Source organism: Maylandia zebra, linkage group LG6 (assembly GCF_041146795.1).
Source record: "Maylandia zebra isolate NMK-2024a linkage group LG6, Mzebra_GT3a, whole genome shotgun sequence".
NCBI lineage: Eukaryota > Metazoa > Chordata > Actinopteri > Cichliformes > Cichlidae > Maylandia > Maylandia zebra.
Genome location: NC_135172.1, coordinates 34,453,383 through 34,464,691, shown reverse-complemented (window position 1 = coordinate 34,464,691; position 11,309 = coordinate 34,453,383). Strand labels below are relative to the sequence as shown.

Below are 11,309 nucleotides of genomic sequence, written 5' to 3'. Positions count from 1 at the left end.
ATCTATCTATCTATCTATCTATCTATCCCCGCAGGCCTTTTTTTCTCCAGCATCTTTTTTCCTGCTCATTTTATTCGTGCACCTAATGTTAAATCACCTTCTATTGCCACATTCATTTGTTAAAGTCTAATCATTTTTATTTATATGGGTAAATAAATGTCACCACCGAAATTATTACAATTCTGATAGTGCTTGTGCTTATACAGACTGACTCAGGTATAGAAACACACATACATTGTTCCTGCCGTTCATCATGTGGAGTTGTATTTTGAAACTTGACACCGGAAGTTGGAGTCCTTGTTCTACATCGCTTTCTGTGAAATACAGGAGCGCGGAGCGCCATTAAGAGCGCAGCGTTGAGTACAGCGCACAGCGGACCGCACTGCAAAGAGAGCGACATTTACTTTAAAAAGTGATTTACAGACATCAAGAGTGAAAGAAACAAAAAGACCCAGTGCTGCTTAACTGGACTAGAGCTAATTTGAGAACTCACAGGTTGTTTTTTCGTTCTTACTTTATAAATCTGCCTCTGGACACTGTAATACATAGTCTGTCTGCTGTGGACCTACCTGCTGTGATGGGCCGGATGAACAGCGGGCAGTGTGGGGGTGCCAAGAGCGCAAGAGGAGGTCTGGAAGCATAGGTAAAAAAAAAAAAAGAAAGAAAAGAAAACAAACTGGTTGGAGTTCGCACTGTTTATCTGATTTTCTGGTTTCTGTCATCACAAAAAGTGATGACTGAAAATTCTGGTTGTCACATGCGAGTTTCTCTATTGAGGGACATTGTTTAAGTGTTATTCATTTATTTTTTTGGAGCCGGCATAATTTTTCTCCGGCATCATTGACTGAAATGTGAAGCTCAGCTTTTAGAAGTGTTCTACAAGCTGAGGCTTTAGGTGATTGTTTCCTTTTTGCTTTTAAAGTGTTAGGACTGTTCTTATTGAATGCATTTACACAGTTGCAATCCTTCTTGTCATTCACAAAGTCCTTCTTGTCTTCCACGCCTCTGTGCTCTTGTATGACTGATTCTCAAGGATATGTGAGTGCGCCGGGCACATGAAGGGACTGGCAAACCTTGTTAAATGTGCCTCTTCTTCCGTCAGTTATCATCGGAAGCACAGATAGCCTTTAATATAAATTCGGACCAGTTAATTTGGGCTGTTCTAAAGGGATGGGACATCAGATAACTAAATAATATGAAATGCCAGTGTTAGTTTATCTCGTGTGGTTTGTTAATGTGGAACGAAAGGTCCGTGATCACTTAAATCGGATTGTGGAAAAGTTGAGTTGTGATAAATATCTCTAGCAAAGCCATGAAGTAGACAAGCTCTTCCAGCAAAGCAAGTTTTAGTGTTTTGCATTAACACAAAACTGCAAAGATGTAAGTTGTATATGAGACGTATTTATATTTCCTTTTGCTTTACGGCAATGTTATTGCTGTATGTGCCTAAAAAGTTCCAGTTTCCTAACATTTTTCATCTGCAGCTAAGGACCATGTAACATCAACAAGTAAGGTGTCTTCTCTTTAACTGTAAATTTATTGTTCTTATGTAATCACTTGATTAAAAAAGAAAAAAGTGACAGTAAAAATCGTCAGACCTTAGCCAATATCTGCCAGGTAATTTACAGCTTTCATCGCAGCTGTCTAATGCAGCTTCAGACAGAGCTCATAGTGCAATATGTCAGTGGAGGCTAAGAGTGCCCCTATACAGATAAACCAGTCAGTGTTGTAGTTCTGTAAGGGTCTAATGTTGAGCTTTTTGTGATCATTTCCTTGACTGTGATATTAAAAAAAGAAGAGCATTACAACTAAATAGAAAACTGTGACTGCAATTTAAATTATATAATGACCTCACAAAACAGTCAAAGCTTTTTATAGCTGTAATAGGATACATTTTAGTATGGTTATGTATTGTAATTGTCTGATCCTATTTAGAAAGAAAATAGAAAGAAAGAAAGAAAAGAAAATAGTTACATAGATGCTTTTCATGGTTATTGTATTTGATGTATTTTTTATTTGTGTTTGCGCCTGAACGCTCTGCACACCGATTGGTTTGCCCTTAGAGAAGCCAACTTGGACTCTTGTCCCGGGGGCATTTTAGATTAGGTTATGACTGGCTACTTTCAGTCACAAGAACACTGTATTCATTTCATCCATCCTTAACACCATATATACTATGCACAGATAGACCTGCTCTGAATTGTAGTCTTCTGAACACAAAATACCCCATGTTTGTTCTGATGCTTGCATCCAATTTCTTAAAAATGGAACCTTTTCTCTCCTCTTGTGTCTTCTTGCCCTCTTATATGTTTTTTTCTCTTTTCAATAAAAAAGAAATGTCTTGGCTGAGGGCTCGGTGCTTTCACCCAGACATCAGACCACTCTTTTGTAATGGTATGATGGCCAGAGATTTGATTTGCCTGGTCAGGATGGGCCAACTGTATGCAGGGAAGATTTATCAAGGACAGATATTGATTCACAGACACTGATCTACAAACATGAAAGCAGGTGAAGTAAGCTAAGGATATTTATCCATTAACCATTTCCACCTGCGGCAATCATCGATGTTAAAGTCTTAGGGCTTCACTGGCAGAACGTTTTCAATCAATAGTCAAAGACAGAAAGGGTTTGCAACCCAAGACCGGGGAAATCTCATCAGTTGGATTTTACATGGAACCTTTCGAGTCATTTATGATATAAGACTGATTTTATTTTATTTAATAAACCCTTCTGTACTGCTAGAAGGTACAGTTAGGTCCATAAGCATGGCAAACTTTGTGTAATTATGCCTCTGTACAACACAGCAGTGGATTTTAATTCAGACAATCAAGATGTGATCGAAGTGCAGTCTTTCAGCTTCAGATCAAAGTTGTTGTTTTTTTTAAAAAGCATTGCATTAATAATTTATGTTTGTGGGTATCTACCTTCAGTTTTCTCTTCAATATCTGAAAAGTATGTTTTTTTGGGTTGCGATCAGGTGACTAGTTTAGCTATAGATGGTCACCTGATCATCTATCCCATTCCTTTTCTTTGCCTTGAGCAAGTCTGGGTGTGGTTTGCTTCCACAGTATGCTTTGGTTCATTATTCATTTTCACAGCATTTGTCGGAATCAGACCAGAGACAGCAGCTCTGTACATCATCAAAAAACACTAGTTCATTGTTTCCACTGGCAGCATTGGCGTTTGTTAATACATTATGTTTGCTAAACTCTGAAAGGCTGCCCTACAGTCACATCTTAAATGCTTAGTTTAAAATCCACTGCACAGTTGTCCAAATCTTGTCAGTGTATGAACCTCTTCATCTTTCTCAGTGGAAGTCAAGTTAAACATATTTTCGGTGTGTGATATTTAGAGGTCTAGCCCTGAAGTTGTACAAACACACTCTCTTGTACAAAACAACACATCTCAAGGACATTTTTACTATGAAAACAGTGAATGTGACTGTGAGGCTGTGAAATGATTGTTATAAAAACTCTTCACAAACTACACCTATGATACTCAAGTAGTCTCACAATTCTTTCAGATAATGACATATGTTAGGCATTTACTTGTATCTACAAGTCAATTATATTTATGTTTTTTTCCATGCTTGGAGATTTCTATGGATCCCTGGACTTTTAACAGGCTTAACATTTGTTCCTCTATTCTTCCTTCTTCTTAAGCTATGCAACCCTGTGCTCTGTTTCTCTTTAGTATGATATCCATACTAAGTGACAGAGACCACTTTACTCCCAAACCCAACTAACTACCCCAAGATATAAAGGCTGTGAAGGTTGTAAACCACAGATGTAAATTGTGCAGTTGTGGTTTGACAGAGTGACTTGTTAGGATTTGCCACTATTACCCCATGTCACAGCATGCCAATTGTGTAGAAAATCAGCGCTTACTCCCTGGAATGTCATATCCTAACCGTCATACCTTGATTGCTTTTTCTGTCTGCGTGGCAGGAACAGTGTGTGGGTGTCAGTGTTGCAACTCAAGTGATTTCATGCTTAGGGACTGCATCCAGTGAGTGATGGCTGATATGATACTTGATATTTTCCCGGGAAGTACTCCAAGAATGAAGCTAGGGCTACATACAAAGCCGATTAAGGTTTTTAGCCATTCTAAACATGCAACTCTGAGTCAGTATCAATGGAGCTAAATAAGACTTAAGGTTCGTTCACTTTCAGTATAATCACACCACCACCTGCACATACTGGCCATGTTACCTGCCCAGACATACATTCAGCTCCTACTTGTGTGATTTTGCTTTCTTTTCAAATCTTATTGGTTTGGGAGGTGTGATCCATATGCATACAGGTGGGACAGTCTGCGTCTTCTTAACAGATTTAGACATGCATCGGTTTACTTTGTGCGGTTGTGGGATGCAGTGTTTTATTGTTAAAATTTGATAAAAAATGATGGAGTGTGAAGCTTGAACTTTTCTTGTTGGACTTTTGAAAATGAGGCATGTCAGGTGTAAAAAGGTTTTAAACTGCTGTATTAGAGTAAAGCAAAAGACTGTGGAAGGACCCTGAATGTTACTGTCCTCTATGACACTGTATGCTATTATAGTTGTACTTAAGCTGAATGCTAACATTTTCATGCTGTCATGAAAGCGTTCACAAGATATTAGTTAGCTTTTGTTGGCTAAATATAAAATGCAGCTGAAACTAATAGCTAGGGCAGGGCAATATGGCCAGAAATATTTATCATGATATATATTTGAAAATTTGCGATAACGATATTACTGACAATATAATTGATGCGAGACAAAATACTTAATAACTCATTAACTTTATTTGTGGAAAAAAACCCATCAATGTATTTTCACTTAAACAAGCAGCTGTTTTTTATGTGCATTAAAGCTATATAAAAATGTAACAGCGCAAATGCAAATTCCTTGCTGACAGTTTAACAAAAAGGCATTTCCAGTGGAAATTGGCCGACATATTCTGAGCGTAACCATGCATAATACCCACAAAACTTAAAAGTTGGTTATATACACACAATGCGGTAATATTATGTTAAAGCACAGTACGTATCACTCTGCGAGGCTCCTGACTACAGTAGCAGTAATGCTCCGACAATCCATCAAGCGGTACGGCTTCGTAGCTTAGCAAAGTCGTACTAAAACATTTTTTGAGCGATTTTTTAGCGCCGCGTACCACATAAAATTGGTTCGTAATAACGACGGCCCGCTTGCATGCTCTACCAAAAATGTGCTTTGGTGTGCATCTGCCAGACAAAAGCCAAACCAGTTCCACACCACTGAAGTTACATCATGTTTACAAACCAATTGTAAACATGGTTCATCTGTTTCATTCAACGATACGCTTTCGCCCTTCTCATTCTCTGTCGCTGCCGTGCTTTTTCCGCCATGTGCGTATGAACACAAAGGTGCGTTTTACCCATATTCTATCGCGATATCTCATTTTCTAATTTTTTCTCATTTTCATTGCCTAACATTATACCGGTATTACCGTGAACGGTATGATATGGCCCAGCCGTACTAATAGCAATTGCTTTTTATGACCGTGCTTTATTTGCCATTATACTAAGATTTTGAATTGAATATGGACCTGGAGACATAATATTACACTACTCTTTACATTGCTTTCACATTACTTCATATGGTGATCTGAAATGTTTACTCTGGGTTCTTTACTAGCTTTCTGTGCAGATTCTTGCAAAAAGCCGGAGTTGTTTTTGCAGTAAAATCCACTTATTTCTGTCCTGGATCCAGTTTTCACTTTACCATTGTGCTCCTGTTCATTCGACTGTTCACTCCACTCCTCAAAACATGTAGGGGGAGCAGTCTACAAGTTTTTCACTCCTCAAAAGGTGTAGACTGCTCCATTATTTTCCTTCTCCTGCTCTTGAACTAAAATAAGATTACTGTAGCGCAAGATAAAGGCCATGTTTGAAGTTTTTTTTTTCTATCCACTTGCCATGCAGATACAGTAAATTCAGAACCTCTGTAATGCAAGTAACGACATAATTGCAGTTGTGTTGTGATTACTGAATTTAACACAGTAGGACATTACATTACTCTGTTACTGAAAAATGTAATTTGATGAAAGTAATGCAATACTTGCATTACTTGGTGCACACAAAAGCATGGGGGCCGTAAAGTTCAAAACCTGCCACTTGGTTTTCCATGAATTTACAGCTGAGGCAAAACAAACAAACTGCATTTAAGGTTTTTTTTAATGTATAGATTTAAAAAAATATCTGTTATGGGATTGCTGACATTATGCACAGAGAATATTTATTAAATGCATAAAACACCAAAGTCCACGAGGAACAGCTGAGATGTGTTATGGCTGTTGATGAACTGGAAGGCTTAATTAATACTTAAATTACTCCACTCTAGAAACAGCTATAAATAAATAAATAGTAGCTCCACTGAAGGCGATAAGATGTTCTCCTGTTTGCTTGTGCAAGGATGAACTCCAGTCTTTTCAGCAACTGTAAAGTCTAGCAGGTAAACTACAAGGAGCTGTATTTGACTTCTGGTTTAAGCAGAAAGGATGATATAAACACACACTGACATTTGCCGCTTAGTTGAACAGCCAGTTATTATTCTCACTGTCTTTTTTATCTGTGTTATCACGCAAGAAAAACAGAGGCTCACGATAGCATTATAAGAAGTGAATGGAAGCCCAAATTACAACATATTCAATGATGCAATTAAACCACAGGCTAGACTTGCACTCTTTTCTGAACTCCACGAGACCTAATTACCAAGATTAAATCAAACATCATAGGTTACCTCACATCAGAAAGCATAAATACACACATGCACAGGAGTGCATTATTTTCTGCATTACATTACACGTTCAAAACAAAATAACCAACTGCTTAATGCTGATTGGATGGTTTGTTTTTCTTGTGTCGAACTTCAAAGTCCCTGACTGTTGTTAACATGCTGAGAAAGAGAAGGTTTATGTTAAAGCCAGCCTTGCGTATTTCATTTTTCTTTTCTTTTGTAGAGTCCTGTATTTGATCCTGCATTTGTTATTATTTCATTACAATGAGTTAAAGAACAGAGAGAGTGATTCAGAATCTCTTATTAGTCATTCTCTCCTGCATACAAATGTGCACATGTACATTTCAGTCAGGAGCAGTTTGGTCAAGAGAAGACTGTTCCAGTTCCTTCTGCAGTAATTTATATTTGGCGGCATGACTCTGTTCTTGGAAATAAGAGCACAGAACCCTCATCCAGGACATCGATTACGTTAGACAGCATGAAATGGATACGCTAAGGTGAAGTTGGATTACCGAACCTGGTGGTACATTGTTCAACAAACTTAAATGGTGTGCCCACTATAATATTTGCCAATTGGATTTGTGAAGGGTAGTTAGTTGAGCCATCAGGAGATACAGGCTGGCACTGAGATGGGTTGTGTCAGCTAATGTACTGGGGTTGCTGGCTGACTTGGACTTTGTGACTTGCCTGAACTAATACTGATACTTTGTGTGCCAGCTGTGTCACCACAATCCTGTCACCGTTAATACTGGAGCTCCAAACCTGATGCAGTACTCGGCTGAATGAAAGGTGTCACCACTCAGTAGAAGAAATCAATTCAAAAAGCAAACAACTTTTTTCACAGTTTTCTCCAGAACCTTTCATCTTTTCAGACTGTTCCAGCATCTCCCTCTGTGAAATCTAAAAATCTCTGGGCTCCATTAAACTGGTGACAATGACGGACACAGAAGTACAATTATGTCTTTAACTTGCCCACGCCAGCCTCCCCGCTGCTCTCAGCACTGCACATGGCAGGTTACAAAAAAGTGAGAGGTGCACAAAAAAGAAAAACACCAGCAAGACTCTGGCACAGTTTACAGGGTGACAATGGTGTTACAGGCATTGCTTTCCCTCCTTGAGTTTTCTCATTACATCAAGGGTCCTGCCTTTTTGTTTTCTTCCCTCTGTTATGGTAGAACTCAGTATGAACCGTGCAAAATGTCAATTTCAGCAATGAGCTTGAAAGAAATGTACTAATCTGAGATTCTTGTGAATTTCCATTTATTTCTGAGTGGAAAATTGTACTAAGCTGATACCCATTAACATTTATTCTGTTTTAAGAGGGAACATTTGCTTTGTTTTCATTAGTTATGAAATAAAGACAGGATAGCAGAACATGCTGAAGGGTGAAACTTTGTTGATCTGCGGGTATTCTTTTTATGCATGCGTGTTGAAAGAAGGCCTGCTATATAAACACAGTTGTTTAATTCATCAACACTGACCTAGAGTGGCTCGTGACGCATTCTGTACACACACACACACACACGCACACACACACACACACTATAAGCGCAGATTGCCCCAGCTTGCTGAAACAAAGTTGGTGTACGTCAGCTAAAATCACAATAATTTAACTCCTCAATCTGATGTCATCATCATGAGACACCCTTGTGGCTATTTAACTGGCTGCAGGGCAATGCGGCATGAGGCCTTACAGATGTCTTAAATTGCTGAACTTTTAGTGTGTTTCACAAACACAGTTTGCTTACAGGGATATACGTCCTTGTGACTGTCAAAAATAAATTAATGGGAATGTGTTGGGAATGGGGGTATAAAAGAAAAAAAATGGAATTGATACAATTTTGTTGAACATATGCAATGACAATAAAAGGCTATTCTACTCTATTCTAAGTAACACACGGTGTGTGAACGCTGTCTCTGAGTTGCTAATTGCTGAATGGTACAGAGGGAAGTGTGCAAGAGTACCCATGGGATGTTTGGGAGTGTTTAGTGCATTTTTTTTATTTAAAAAAAAAAAGCCATTAAAGAATTATGAAAAGTTACTAACTCTTGCTACAAAGTTTGTGTTATGTGTAATGAAGCATGGCTATCATTTCTGTGAGTGAGAGGGATGTCAGGCAGACAAGCTGAAATGACAATAATAATAAACGCTCAGCCTGTAATTACATCAAACAAAGAATCTTGGCAGATGGCCTCATATCTAATTTTGAAATTGTGTCATTTTCTAAGAAAATTGCCACATATGAGTTAAAGATAATGGATGTGCTGTGATTTGGACTACATCTAAAATGATCCCTGCGATAACAAGTCAGAAACAGCAGAATATCTCTGAAGAAGTAATGTTATGTGAATAGGCTGAAAATGTAAAGTTGTTGCAACAGTATTTTTTCCAAATTGAAAAGCACTGAATTGAAAATGTACACTAAAGAAATTCCTTTCTGCATTTTCTTAGCTGTTTCACCTATTTAGTCTGCTGTGAGGCAACAGTACTAACTACTGCGCCACTGTGCTGCACATGCTGAACAAACAATTATCTGACTAGTCTAATATGTGGGCACAGACCCAGACTTTAACATTACTATAGCTTAAACACAACAAAGAACAGTAAAGGATTTTCCATTTCCAACCTATTTGCATATCCTCATTATATCCCCTCCTGGAGACCACGGCGGGTCTGGGCCCACGCTAGAATAATAGCGCAGGGCAGGATGACTGCTGTGTTTCCTTCGGATTACTCCTCACCCCCTACCCAACCCTGTGGCTTGTCACGTGCTCCATAATGTTGTACTGTGGACATTTATGAGCTCTCCATGCAGAGGAGTTTTTTTGTTTCCTGTTCTCATGCTGTCCTCCTAGGAGCCCAGTATGAGTGGAGGTCTCTTTTTCCTCTTCTACTTTCCCATTGTTGGGGGGGGGGGTTCTATTCCACTGCGGGGCAACCTGCATGTGGCCAATAAAGCCTTGATTCATTCATTCATTCATAAAGGTTTTATCTTTGCAGTGAATTCATAATGACAAAAGTGGAAACGTTAAAAACTCTGTAAAACCTCATGTTTCCACCACTGTACAATGTTATAAACACATGTCAAAAAAGAGAGATGTGTATATACAGTATTGTCATCAACAGTACATTACACTCCCTTTTCTCTATGAATGTCATTTTTAGAAATGTGGTGCTTAATATAGCACATACATGATAAAATTAAGACAGGGTCATCATTTCATGCTTGTTACACTCATTATAAATATAGCTAACAGCTTGTTAACTCACAGCAATTAACAACAGTAATTTTTGATGGCGGCTATTAGCTATATTTAGTTTTATTTCTTTATTTATTTTATTCTGTGCAGCTAACTGTGACATTCATGCATGTGCCTGTGATGCCACTGTGGCTGCATTCATTAATGACTCTCTGTCCATTCTGGAAGTTTTTCTAACTGGCAGCAAAATTGAAAAGAATAGGACCTTCACATTTATCACTACCTGCATCATCCCCTGCTCTATTGTGTCAATCTTACTCTTACTGTTTCTGGACTGCATCTATTACCCTGTTCACCCATCGGTGGTAATAACCCTCCCTTTTTAAATCTAAAGGATTGGGTTAAACACACTCCCGTTGTTGTTCGGCTGGATTTCTTCCTTTTTCAGTTTCCCCCTATTTCCGTTATCTCTTCACACTCTACAATAACCATCTCTGTAGCCTCCATTATGCTCTCCCACACCTCCCGCAAGTCTTGCTTTCAAATTACACCACTAGTATTCTTCCAATATGTTTTTTCATTCTCTTTCTTGGTGCGTAAAATTGAACTTCTTCTGTCTCTAGCCATCCCACAAACGGAATTGTATGTGAGTGGGTGGTACCTAAATCCTTGCCCTTGACTTTCATTTGACCCCACAACTGGAAGTTTTGCAGTGGGAGAATGTGTATACAATCATACAGAGCACAAGAACATTTTCACAAGACTCTATTCAGCCTTGTGAAAAACTCAGTATGCCTCATGATTTAATAGCTTGTAAAACTTTGTAGAGAGATGAAGCTTTCTTCTGACAATCCTTCCAAACAAACCATTGTTGTTCAGTCTATTTAAATGAACTGTCATGAACTTTAATGTTTAACAAACTGAGTGTGAGTTCTAGTCTTGTTTTTTTCTGAGCTTTGCATGCAGTGAATTTGCTGGAACATCCACTCCAGGATTGTGAGACTGCATTAACACAGACCTGAGTAAACCAGACCAGCAAACAGCCAAACTATACCAGAGTTTGTTGATGATCTCTTAATCAAGTGGATTTGTAAATGTGCACTTAATCTTTCACAGGATTGCATAGCATTCTGTGGAAATCTTCTTTTCTACATGACTGTAAAAATTATATATTAGCGTTCTCTCTCTCGTGTCTAAGCTGATTGACAGAAGTAATTATCAACAACAACTTCATAAAGAGAAATGAGCAAGAAAATCAGCTTTTAAAACTTAAAATGTAAATGTGTTTGTTTCTAAAAACTACATTGTATTTGTTTTTTATGTAGTAATAACTCATGTTAGTGTTCAAAAAAGA

At 38.3% G+C, this 11,309-nt stretch overlaps 1 protein-coding gene across 2 annotated transcripts in view; it reads left to right on the top strand.

Moving 5' to 3' along the window:
* Positions 1-361: 361 nt before the first annotated feature.
* The window catches only part of gcgrb (glucagon receptor b), a 58,223-nt gene continuing 47,275 nt past the window's right edge, over positions 362-11,309 (top strand). For both annotated transcript variants that reach the window (XM_004539078.5, XM_076885105.1), the window contains exon 1: positions 362-643. The gene's annotated coding sequence lies outside the window, so the exon portion shown is untranslated. The remainder of the gene's footprint in view (positions 644-11,309) is intronic.